At 45.7% G+C, this 13,194-nt stretch overlaps 1 protein-coding gene across 1 annotated transcript in view; it reads left to right on the top strand.

The window, feature by feature from the left end:
- Window positions 1–2,810: 2,810 nt before the first annotated feature.
- Window positions 2,811–13,194, top strand: part of dgkg (diacylglycerol kinase, gamma) — a 121,064-nt gene continuing 110,680 nt past the window's right edge. Inside the window, exon 1 of the mRNA XM_008295897.1 lies at window positions 2,811–2,861. The gene's annotated coding sequence lies outside the window, so the exon portion shown is untranslated. The remainder of the gene's footprint in view (window positions 2,862–13,194) is intronic.

The following is a 13,194-nucleotide window of genomic DNA, read 5'->3' as shown; positions in this document are numbered from 1 at the left end:
ACACAACCCCTCCAGCAAAGAGCAGCTGAACGATGTTGGATCATTTCTCCAGAGTTTTGGTGTTTGGTGTCGTCCAGACTGAGGATCGAGTCTCATCAGAGATAAAAGTGGACGTATTGAAATCTCAGTGATGAACTGTGTGACTTTAGTTGCACTGGTTCATCCTGTAGGACGTGAATCTTTAGTGAAGTGAAACAAAGCTGCTAGTTTTTAATTTTGCATAAGATAAATAGGTGCTGTTGAACTTTAACGTGATGCTGTTGCTGTAAAGGGATCGAATGTGTTTACTGAATATGAAGAACCCTCAAAATTCATCAGCAGGCTTTAGGACATGTAGAACTCGTTAATGTTGTTTGGATGAAATTTGCATATAAATAGCAAGAAACAATCATTCCTTTGTTTTCCTGCAGCAGCGGCGCCTCTTAAATCCTCCGAGGTGTTTAATTTCTACATCGACGTAACTGTGATTCTAAAATAATAGTTAACATCATTCTAGCAGTTAACAGCTGCTCTGGGTCTGTGGTCTGACTTTCAAGGTCTTTTATCAGTTCTTTGATGTTCTGTGACGTTCATTGGAGATATTTGTGAACCTACATGTTCAGAGGAATAATATCTGTGAGCTGAAGTTCCTCGATGACAGAACGTCCTGACAGGCTGTAATTGGCCGAGCAAATGTCACGTCCTCCACGAGGTGAAGTCGATCGATCGATTGATTCTCAGATTCTCCGCCTTTTAACCACAAGTGTGAAGCCTGTGCATGAATTAGCAGCTGAGGAACCTGGTCCAGGCCTCGCCGATGGAGCCTGTTAGCTAATTGATGAAGAGAAAACCTGCCTCATGCTGCATCCAGAGAGCACGCATCCTGATGCTGCTGACTCCATCTCAGGATCCGTGAGGCTTCGATGTGTTTCTGGGAGAACATAACTCCAGTAGATTCCTCTCTGAGCGAATCAGAAGCAGGTTTCGTGTGATTGCTCAGCGTTAACTCCTCCTAATGCCTCGACTCCCCAGAGGAAGTCCAGCTGCTCAATATTCCAGATCTGAACCTGATTATTGGCTCTCTGTGATGCATCTGGACCGGCTGCATACATCAGAGCCGGGCTGGACGCACCGGAGCAGACCCCACGATGGATTTCTGCAAAAGCCTTTACAGTAAATCAAAACCACTTTAGGTGGTCAGCCTTTTCCTGCAGCAGAGACTTCATGTGTTTAGTGTCGGTAAATATCTCTGCTCGGTCCACCGACGGCGTTCAGCAGACCAACGGATCGAGAGTCTTCTTCATGTGTTAAAATACGACCTGTGCTGTTGATTCTTTAATGAACTTCCATAGAAACACCATCACATACCGTCTCTGTTGACTTTCAGTGCTCGGCTGCTCTCACGGAGGACAAACTGTTTCAGATGGTATCATGCGACCAGGAAACCGGACCCGGAGCAGCAGGACTGGGTGGTGTTGGTGTACCAAAGGGAACATACTGGATGGTTCTCTGGTGTACCGTATAGAACATGGAGACTCCACGCAGGAAGATCCTGGAACACGAACCAACAACCTTCTTGCTGTGAGGCGATGGTGCTAACCACTGAGCCACCTTGCAGCCTCCTGAGCTGTCAGAGGATCACGATCAAAACCGATTACAGGAAACAAATGATCGTGTAAATCAGAGCTCATTTCATCGTTTACGTCTGTAGTTGCCTACAAACGTCTCATTTGGGAAAAACTGCCGTCAGATGTTTCAAACAAAAGTAGAACTCCTGCTGTAGCTTCTCCTGTTTAAGGGGACGGTAGTTTGGTTCCCAAAGGTCATGAATGGCCACAGAAGACTTTGTCATGGTGTCTATTAGCTGGACTCCCACAAGCTTTATGATAACAGGACGGACATGTTTTATTGCAACAACAGGTGAAAGACGTGTTCACGTTCTCACTTCGGATTAGAAGTTTGCAGAACTTTGTCTTCAGTCGAAGTAAAGTCCAGCTGGTGTTTTTCTTAGAAATGACACGTCGGTGCAGAGTTCTGCCTCGTTTCTGTCCATCTCATCGAACCTTCAGCTGAATGCTGCCGTGTTCAGTCAGAAGTCCTGAGCTTTCAGATGAGCTGCATCGAATCAAACTCGGTGCTTCTCAGAAACGCCTGCCGGCTGATGGAGGAGTGAATGCTTGATGTCAAGGCCACTAAAAAAAGAGCCAAATCAGCCCACTGCGGTCGGTAATTGAGTCGTCAGCCACTTACAGCCTGAGTGTGCTCCATTATGAAATGTGCACAAATGCTGCCGATGGCTGAGGAGAGCTGATTCTCCTGAAGCCTTTGATTCATTCTCTGTGGGGGAGGTGTTGGTGCAGATGAATGGAGCTGGATGAGTAGGCCGGACAGACGGGGAGGGATGACTGCTGCTGCTGCTGCTGCTAATAGTTTCCATGAAAAACGTCCGAATGTGCTGCTGGAGGAGAAGAAGTGTTGTTGTCTGTCTCTGGGCTGTTTGTTTCCGCCTCTTGTTGTTGTGATGCAGATGTGTTGTAGATGTGTTGTAGATGTGTTGCAGATGTGTGCGAGGCTGTTTGCCCACAACTGTACATGCTGCTGGGGTCTGTGCAGACAGTTTCCACCTCTGAGACAAAACGTGTGAAGTTTAGAGGAAGTGAAACCGGCTGCTCAGACCCACGTGGAGCTTTTTCACACTCGGAGGATCTCAGAGCTTAACAACGGAGAGCGACTCGACTCGCCACCTTCAAACCTTCGTCGTTAAAGTCGAACGCTGTGCTCGTCCCGTTTGGAGCTTCTGAAGCTGCTGTTTCTCCCTGCGATGAAACCGGCCTGATGTCCTCTCATCTCACCGCCGGACGGTTCGACGCCCCCGAGTCCAGGTTTGATGAACAGACACAGCAGTTAGTCGTGGAAACTGTAGAGGAGGTTTGTTATTCGGGTTCACTTTCTGTTTGTCAGAGCCGGTCGGGTTCTGCTGCAGATAGTGAAACTTTGTTAGGAACTGAAAGCGTAATATGCAGCCAACAAAGACGGATCTGCGTAGATAACTCTGCGTGACTCATTTGTAACAGAAAACCCGTTTTCGGGGGACGATATTGCACAATGCAGCCTGGTTTGTTCTCTCTAAATCAGTCACTGGAAACTAAGCTGATGCGTTTTGGACTCTGCCTCCTGTTTGTTTATATGGTGACGAAGAGGGACGTTCTCGATGCAACGTCGGAAAAAATCTGACGTCGTTTTCACCAAACATTTAAAAACTAAAACGGTGCAGAATTCCTTCTTAAGAAAAAACTAAATCTGTGCATGTGTCAATGTTCAGGAAAGACTTTACAGGAGCTGATGAGGTTCTGCTTTAAATACTGTAGTTAGAAGTGACTGCAGGAGCTACAATAGAGTCATAATAATATCGTGACATTGAGGACACCTGCACAGAAAACTGGTTGTTTGTGATTCAATTGCAACAGAAAGTTCATTTTTGGAGAAACTGGACGTCACTTGATCATGTTTATTAGTTAGAAATGTCTCTAAAAAACACAATTAATTAGTTAGCTTAATTAAAAGCCTCATGAACTGTTGCTATATTGATGTTGAAGGCTTTGATCGGCTTTGAAAACCGTCTTTTTCTTGGTTAAAGCTCAAAACTCTGCTCAGACACTCAGTCTTTTAGAGTGAACTTAGTTTTTCCACGACAATCAGAATCGTTTTATTGATCAGTGTGAACCGTCTGAAGCTCTCCAGTAGTGTTCAGGTAGAGGAGACACAACCTGACTGTAGAACCACTGAAACATCATTAAATTTTAGTTTCTGCATGAATCTAACAACGGATTAATCCTGGATGCTGAACTTCTCTCCAGAGATGGTCCGAGCAGCCACCAGCTGGTTGGATGAGGCTGTTTCAGATCTGGATGTGTGAATATTTAACTCCTGCTCTGGAAGATGTAAGTCTGCAGTGAAGCCCGTCCAGGCCGCGGCTGATTAAAACATAATTCGTCACAAGATCTTTTTAAGGAGCCTGTAATTGAGCTATTCTGGGTCTGAGTGCAGCCGAGATGTCAGACGAGAACAGTCTGCTTCTGATCAAACGCTGGTCTATTTTTACCGCCGTCTGCGCCTCACATTGGGCTGCAGGCTGTTTGTTTTTCACCGCTGCGCCTTAAACCCTGTTAATTCGCTGATATTCTGGTTTCACTGAGCAGAATGTGACCTTTCGGCTGCAGCTGCACCACCAGCTTCCTCCTCAGATCCTCCATCCACAGCCCTGAAACTTATCAGTGGATGTCAGACATTCTTTGTGTTTTGCTGCTCGACACAATCGCATTCCTCTGGGCTGCTCAGAGAGGCCGGCTTCCCTTTAAAGATTAGCTCGGGCCCTGCAGGCTTTTCTGTTTTCCACGGAGTTCCCATCCCGTGTTTGGCTGCTAGTCTTTGTCCGACTGCTGCTCGCTTTTGCCGTTTTAAAGCTCGGTGTGACTTCCAGGAGACAGGAGGATGGAAACATGAGGAGCTTTGAAGGGGCTGAGAGGGAAATGATGCGACGCTGCTCTGAGATCTGCCTCTTTTAGCTCGGTCCAGGCCGAGCAGGACGGTGAGAAACACAGCGGGCCGAGTGGACTGAGACAACCAATCACAGCGGGTCGTTGGTTAACAGCAGCACGTCTGCACCTTGACACTCGTGTGGCACAGGAAGTGCAGCGTGCACGTGTGGGCGTCGCGCAGGAAGACCATGCAGCAGCTCAGCAGCTCGTCTCTCCAGCTCTGACACGTTCGGCCGACGTTTCTGCTTCAAAGACCTCCTCGAGCGCGTTGAGCTGGTCTGACCGAGGCCACGTTGGTGCCGTTTAGTGTGATCGAGTCTCTGGACTGTTTGTTTGATGGTCTTTGGTGCCATTAAACATTGTGTAGCTCTACAGCAGGTTGCAATACTTGACTTAAATTCTCAGTAGCTCAAAACCCAGCTGCCAGTTTGAAAGAAAAAGGAAATAAAAAATAATATTTATCAGCCAGAAACTGTAAAAACACAAAAACAATCTCAGTCTGTCAGGAAAAAGTCCTGATGTATGCTAAAAACAGAAATTGTTATTCAGGGTCCTCGTGTACCACGGGGGGAGTCGTCGCGTGAAGCGGCGCATACGCTAGCGAATAGCAGCATTAGCAGCGAAGACGATGGTTGTGGAACTCCATCAGCGCTTGTTGTTAAATATTTTCCCGCTACGTACCCTCGAGCACAACGTATCGGCTCAATGTGCAGCGCAGCTTCTCAGGCAGCAGCGTTAACGGGCCGTTACTGTTATAACGCTGGAGAGAACCCTGGTATTGTCCACGTCTTATTTATAATTCACAAAAAAATAAATAAACCCACACATATTTGCATCCAGATTATGCAAAAATCTAAAACATTCTGCGTTCCACTGTGGAACCGCGAAGCCACGACAACTCAAAACTCAAGATTATTAAAAATGAGTCAAAATTTGTCCAAAAAGATCGCGGGAGGAAAACCCAACCGACTGGATCAATAAATAAATGCATCAGTGATCAGAACCAGAGAACAGAGGAGCCAGGTGTTGGAGATACATCCAGCATGGTGGAACATCGTCATGGCAACTGGGTCATATCATACTGTGCACGGTAACACCGGTGTAATGTTAGGGGATGATATGAAATTGAAACATCGCGATAAAATTTAAGTGAAACATGCAGCGCTGTTGTTTTCTAATACAAACGGAGCGAGAAGCACCGAGGAGGAGGATGAACGTAGTGCATCGACCGACCCAGTAGGGCTGGACCCGGATATCATAGTATTCGGTTGTTGTGGTGATGTCCGGGTAGCATTTCTGAGATCTAAACATTGGCGCCACTCAGCTGACGTGAGACCAACGAAACTGGCTGCTAAGTTTTATGTCGGAAAGCAGCTCTACTGTACTGTTGTGGACTCTGCATTGTTCTGCTCAGGATCAGTCAAAAATGCTTTTTGAATAAACAAATCGTCAGCAAGCAATTTACAACTTATGCACGACTGATTTTGGTGCATTACAGCTTTAATGACATCAAAAACAGCAGCTTGTTAAATGGAAAAGGAAGTGTTTTTTTTTTTATTAGCGCCAACAACGTTGTGCAGTTTTTAAGTATTTTGTCTGGCATCAGTTTTATCGCAAATGTTCTCATTTACATCATAATAAATATTTTTGGCCGTATCACCTCGTCCTCGTGGCAACACAAAATTTTGTTTCTTTTCCTGAGTCAAAATTCTACTTTTGGCAACATTTTGACCGAGACGTGTAGAATATGAAGTGATTTTGATGAAAGACGTGATCAGAGTCGGACTGGTTTAGACTCTGGTTCTGAGCCACGCTGCAGTTATTTATTGATCCAGGAGGTTTGTTCTCCTCTCTGGCTCTCTGAGGAAACACTGCTTTAAACGTGTTTGGTATTTTTTTACAGAATGTGGTGCAAATGTTTGTTTTTGTTGGTGAATTTGCTGCATTGTGTTCTTTTTTTTCGCTGCGTGCTTTTTTTTGTGTATTCTTATATAATTATTTATGTTGTGCGCTTCCTGCTTGTGGATCGTTGAAGTTTATCTCACTGTAAAGTATTTTTAAATTATAATTTTTAGCTTAGATTTGGTTAATTTTTCTGAGAGAGCTGGAAAGACTGAAGGAAGTTTGAAAATCCAAAGAATCAAACAGCTTCTTGGTTGGATTTTATTTTTTTTAACAGAATCTGTTGCAGGTGTTTTTATTCATGGAGACTTTTTAAATGAGAATTCAAGAATAAAGTGAATTGATGATCTTAGATTTGGTGACACAGGGTTTGTTCATTTAGCAGAGACGTAAATCTGTGGATTGTTTGTAGTTTCTGGTGTCATCCTGCTGAATCTCTGAACCTTTTGGCTTCAGACGGTTAACGGATGATGTCTTTTGTTGGGCTCGTTTAAATTGCTCGACACCTGTTGTGCTTTGTCCTTTCCCTAAACTCACAATTGAATGAGAGCCTCCAGTAATGTGGTTATTGAGTGCGTTGGAAGAGGCGGCAGCAGCAGAGGAAGAGCAGCAGCTGTGGATCAGCAGAGCGAGCTGTAACCACAGAGGGAGGGCAGAGAGGAAACAGGCTTAATTAATTCAGGCTGGATGGGAGGGATGTTGCTGCCGCCGAGGCTCCAGAGCTCCGGCTGTCGAGCTGCGCGTCGCTCAGCGTTTGGACGAGTCGCTGCAAACCGCCGGCTCAGCCTGGAGTGACTGAGAGCCGCTCGACGAAGCAGGATGTTGGAGAGGAGCAGCGACGGACTGAGGTAGGACGGCTCCGCTCGCTCACACGTCCACCGGGCTTGTCTTGTTTTGTCACCGGCTGATCCGTCTCGCTGCTCTCCTTCCTGCTCTGTATTTCTGCCAACTTTTCTAAACGCTGCTGAGGATTGTGAGTCTGTGACGGATTCAGAGCCACTCAGCACAATGTGGGATCGATGGTGTAGTTTGATCAGCTGGATCTGGTCTCAGGTTCAGGTCGGAGGAAAATCTGCTCTGAAAGATGTGCAGAAAACCTCCTCCAGCAGCGATATGATGACCTTTATTCGGGGAGTTTGAAGCCAAGGACAACACGGTCCCTGAAAATCAAAGTGTAGAGCGCGTTGAGCAGGACGTGTGACACCAGAACCGTCCGTCACTGTGGTGCCATTATACGGAGTGTGTGGAGTGTGTGTTGCACATCTTCCCGTCGCCTCCCGTTAATCCCAGACTGCCTCCCAGAGAACGATGCTTTAAGACGGCAGACTTCTCGTGATTAATCTCCAGCCGGCACGCCTAATTACGTCTCATCAAGCCGTCACCCGATGCGACGGTTATTTATTCCTTGACAGCATCCAGTCGCTCGGCGGTAAACATCAGCGACGAGCAGAGGGCAGCGAGTCCATCGGGGGGAAGAGAGACGCTGAGCAGAGGGAATGTGAGCGCAGAGGATGATTTATTCTGAGCGCAGAACATGTGGAGGGAGGAACCGCAGGGTCACTGGAGGTCCGGAGACGTTCAGGCGGTGATGATCCATTAGACAGTAACTCATCAGCAGGATTAAAGGTGAACAATCAGGGCGGGATGCACTCAGACTGATTCTCTCATTTCCGTAGTGACCCGAACAAAAGATGATTATCAGAAAACATATTTAGTCATTAGATAAAAGGATCACGGGAGTGAAGCAGCTGAGAGTCTGAACGTTACGTGACTGAGGTTCATGAATGTTTAAAACCCAAATCCTCAGGATGGACCGAGTCCTTACTGTCACTAAGTTCAGCGTCGCAGCGCCGCTCCCGGCTGACAGGAGGCGCTGTTCACACCGAGTCGCAGGTTTAAACCCACAGAGATGGTGTTTGTTGAGGCTTTAATCTGGAATACAAACCAGGACTGTATGCTAACAGGCCTGATTATGAGCTGGAGCGTGTGCTCTGATTGGCCACTAGGGGGCAGCAGCAACAGGTGGCGACCTCTAACCTCAGTGAAAAAGACAAACAGTGACTGAAAACAACAGTAAACAACAACTGAAAATGACAGTTAAAGTGTCTGAAAACAAGCATGAAAACAGAAAAAAACAACTTTAAACAGCGACGGTGAGCACAAGCTTTAGTAAACGAAAGTAAAGCAACTGAAAACGGTAAACTTTAACTGAAAATGATCATAAACAGCAACTAAAAACGACAGGAACGCAGCGACTGAACGCTGCTGGAACGGCAGTAAACAGCGTCTGAAGACAACATAAACAGGGAATGAAAATAACAGAGAACAGCGAAATGACACAACAGCAGATACAGCAGCAAACAGTGACCGAAAACGACGACTCAAAGTAACAGTAAACAGCTAAAACAACCGGAAACTGCGTCCAAAAATAAAAAAAACTGTAAACAGTGACTGAAGACAGAACTAAAATGTGACTAAATACACCCATAACCACCCACCGATAGCGACCAAAACAACAGGAAACAGCAACTGAAATTGACAGCAAATGTCAACAAAAACAGTGAACAGCCACCAAAAATGACACGAACTGTGACTGAAGACAACAGTAAACTTTAACTGAAAATGATCATAAACAGCAACTAAAAACGACAGCAACGCAGCGACTGAACGCTGCTGGAACGGCAGTAAACAGCGTCTGAAGACAACAAACAGGGAATGAAAATGACAGCAATGACTCAAAGTAACAGTAAACAGCTAAAATTACCGTAAACTGTGTCCAAAAATAAAAAACAGTAAACACTAACTGGAGACAGAACGAAAACGTGATTAAAACCACCCATAACTACCCACCGATAGCGACCAAAACAATGTAAACAGCGACTGAAATAAAAGCAGAAAAACAGTCGTGACTCGAGAATCCGACACTAAATGTAAAACCTTCTTTTATGTCGGATATCAAGGCTGTCGGATTGTCAAGACGGAGGTCCAGATACAAGGAGGGCTTGATGCTGGAAGGCTCATTAGTTGTTAATATTCATTGTTCATAGTTGTTATAATAACTCGTGTATTGTTAGAGCACTCCTATGCGACCTGTATCTGGTCTTTTCATGACAGTCTGATCAACACAGATCCAATTAATGATGAATATTCAAATATTCGGGGGACACTTCCACCCCGGGGCAGTGCCCTGTTGGGTTGGAAGTGGCCCGATGCTAATTTAGTTAGCGCTCACACTTCTGTTTCCTCCATCAGTGGCGGATACGCTCCACCGTTACCATCCATGTTTACATCCAATCTGTGGGATTGTTCAGTCAGATAATACGCCGTCATCCTGATTGGTGACATTAAACGTCATGTCAGAGTCAGAATCCAAGGCTGTCGCTATGTTAAGGCTGTTTTTATGGGTTCTGTTGGTTTTTCCTACAAACCTGTCAGATAGCAGGTTTAGGATTGTTAAGGGTCGATTATGGAGTCATGACTGTAACTGTGACGTGGAAACAATTTCATCTGATTTTTGTTTGTAATTTAAAATGATCTTTTTCTCGTCGCAGACTTTCCTTCGTTCCTCGTTGGTTCGATGACGTAATGAAACGTTTTGATGCTTTCATTAGAAACCGTTAATCAAACACATCATTACAACAGAAAGTGAACGTCTCCAGTCAGCGTTTCATGAGTGAAGCCAAATCAACATGAAACAAACACCAGATCATGTCACAATGTCTTATTATGAAACCGAGTCCGAGACAAACGTGTCTTTTGTTGCGTTTATGTGCCGAACACACATCCAGATTCATGTGACGCTCCTCCTCAGCTCCACTGACCCGCTTCTGACGGTCACACTGCTTTCACGTCCGAATTAAATATTGATCACAAGTGAAGGAAACCAGGCGGTTACGCAACTGGTGCCGTTATTTTTAATTTAAACCGCCACCAAAGAACCACGAAACCCTAAAAGGCTGAAGTTACGCAACAGAGTAGGATCGCTTTAGTCAGTTTGGTTTGATCCTTTAACCAGAACCGACTGTTTGATCAGCATTAGTCACACAAAGAGCTTCTATTCAACTTATTTATCTTGTAGATGACGTTTCCTGACGGCAGCGTTTGAGAATTTGTTCGGCTTCGACGTGATGCAGCAGAAAGTTTCATGAACAGCCTGGAAAATAAGTTGGATTTGGGCCGATCAGGGTCGTGAACACTGGACCTCTCTGATCGAACAGCTTCCTGAGAATTTACTGCTGCAGCTTCACACCACAGTCGGTCTGTTTGTGTTTCGGCTAGAAGGTAAAATACTTTTATTCCCATGAATGCGGCAGCTGGTCTGCAGTTGATTCTGTTAACTGTGATGCAGCAATAAATAACCTGAACGGACCTGATGGTAGAAAGGATGCTTTGTGCTCTGATTTAGTTCTGATCCGATCTGCTTCCTCCATCAGAACAAAGATCAGCTCTCAGTTTGTCTGCTCAGCACATCGCTTCAGCCGCTGGGCTGGACGGTGAACGTTAGACGTCCTTTAGGCTGTAATACGATCAGACATACGAGTTTGTTCGACCGTTTTACGACTGAAGTCGATGGTTTTTAGGGAACGTGTCCGTCCAGCTCCGTCCAGGTCACAGAGATCCTCCTCCAGGTTCTGGAAGACATTTTTTTTTCAATTTTGTTCTCAGGTTTTGAGGGAAATTTATTGTTTCAAACGTGCAGCAGACATTTAGTCCATGAAGCTCCGGTAGGTCCGTCTTGTTCTGTTTCTGGTTCCGTCTCTGCACCACCAGGTTCTTCTTCAGATCAGCAGCGACGCCACTGTGGCCGAGACTTTGGATTTCTGTATTTAAAGACAAACAGACCTGCAGAGACGCTACCTGAACATACCGACAGAAGTCTGGAGGTTGGAGTTTTTATCGGTGCAGGATGGATCTCTGAAGGAACCTCTGGATCTTTGCCCAAAGTGAAGGAACCCTCAGACTTCATGCATCCAGGTTCCACTGCAGGAACCTGAGGCTTGTGTTTCACCACAGCTTTGCGTGAACAGCACAAACCTGGACGGCCTCTGAGCTGAACCGGCTGCGGAGGTTTGAGCTCGTTGGTGTAACCGCTGGTGGTTGTGGTACTTCCTGGTTCTCCTGAACGAGGTTCTCCAGCTTCAGTTGGAACGTGAACACAGGCTCTGTGAGGGTTTAGGAGTTTAGTGGATGAAAGGGTTCAGATGAACATTTTAAAGCGTTCAAGCAGATCAGGAAAATGGCAAAGTTTGAGAAAACCTTAATGTTCCTTGTTGGTTATGACGTTTAGCTCAGACGACTGGTCAGACGTTGGTCTTGTTGACTTCGTCTGTGGACGAAATGAAACATGAAATAAAACGACAGCTTTCCTAAATTACAGCAGTTCCTGGAGCTTTCTTTTCTTCCTAGAGGTTGGTTAGCCGTAGTGTGGACCCTCCTCGTCTGCAGCTGCTGGACCTCGTGGATGAACTCCGTCGGACTCTACCAGAGCATCAGCGCTAACAGTCACGTCTCCGCTGTTGCTCAGTTACCGTAATGTCTGGACTATAAGCTGCTACTTTTTTCACAGGCTTTGAACACTGCGGCTTAAACAATGATGAGACTAATTTATGGATTTTTACGAGTTTTCTGAATTTGCCTCGAGACCAAATTGACATTGAGAGCGACAACGAAAGAGAGACTGAGGAAGTGACGAAGTAATTCTGAGACTGCAACTCCGACACCAAAGAAGACGACTTTAGTGGTTTTAGGAGGAAGATGAAGACAGCGATCAGTGACTTTTACTGGGAGGCTGCTGGAGTTTTTATTTTCTTAACCAGCCGTGTTGCAGGAACTGTTCAGAAAAAAGCATTTACAATGTTTGTGTATGTTAGCGGTACGTATTTAATTAAAAGTCTTTCTGTGTAAATATCTCATGTTACAACGTGGACACCTGCAGCTTAGAGACAAGTGCAGCCTGTAGATGTACACAACTGGTTTTCTTTTTAAAGTTAGTGGGCGTGGCTTATATTCAGGTGCCTCAATAGTCTGAAAATTACGGTAAAACATTTCAGATGGATGGTGGCGAACCGACGGCATTTTAGTGATAAATTCATGTTGTACTGAGCGTATTTCCAAAATTAATAAATTAAAATAACCTTTTTCTTTTGTTTTGTGCCACATACTTCTTAATACTACAAACTATAGCGTCAGACGTCCGTGTAAACGCCTCCAGCCTCGGCCGTCTCTGGTCCGTCTGTCCTCCTTCTTTGTGATGCATGATGGGACATGCTGTTGCTGGTGCCCTCTGGCTGAACCACGTTTCCAGGTGCATTGTGGGAAACTGAGTGTGTTGATGATGTAACTGAACGAGTGGTTCTGGTGCCTAAACCCCCGTCAGTGGATGACGTGACGTTTAGTCACTCAGTAAACTGCATGTCGGTTTGTTTTTACACGTCTGGAAGTTCTGAGGTTCTTCAAAGCGTTGGGTTTCTGTCTTTAAAGTGTATACGGTTCTGGTTCTGTGGACTCTAAGCGGTTCTTTAAACCCGGTGGATCCCTCTGCTGTAACACCGTCCCTGTTGCCATGACGCCCGGCTCCCAGAAGCACCGGCGGTATTTGATTGGTACATGATGTGCAGCAGAGACCCTCACAGGTAGAACCGGTGGAGCCGACCAGAACCCCAGAATCCGGTATGACCTCGGCGGATCAGAACCGGCCCACCAGGAACAGATCTGGACGCCACAGAGCAGCTGTTGTGTTTGTTTTTGTCGCTCGAACGTGAGATAAAGTTGTGAA

This window comes from Stegastes partitus, unplaced genomic scaffold (assembly GCF_000690725.1).
Source record: "Stegastes partitus isolate 25-593 unplaced genomic scaffold, Stegastes_partitus-1.0.2 Scaffold1082, whole genome shotgun sequence".
NCBI classification, from domain to species: domain Eukaryota; kingdom Metazoa; phylum Chordata; class Actinopteri; family Pomacentridae; genus Stegastes; species Stegastes partitus.
This window is presented reverse-complemented; position numbering and strand designations above follow the sequence as displayed.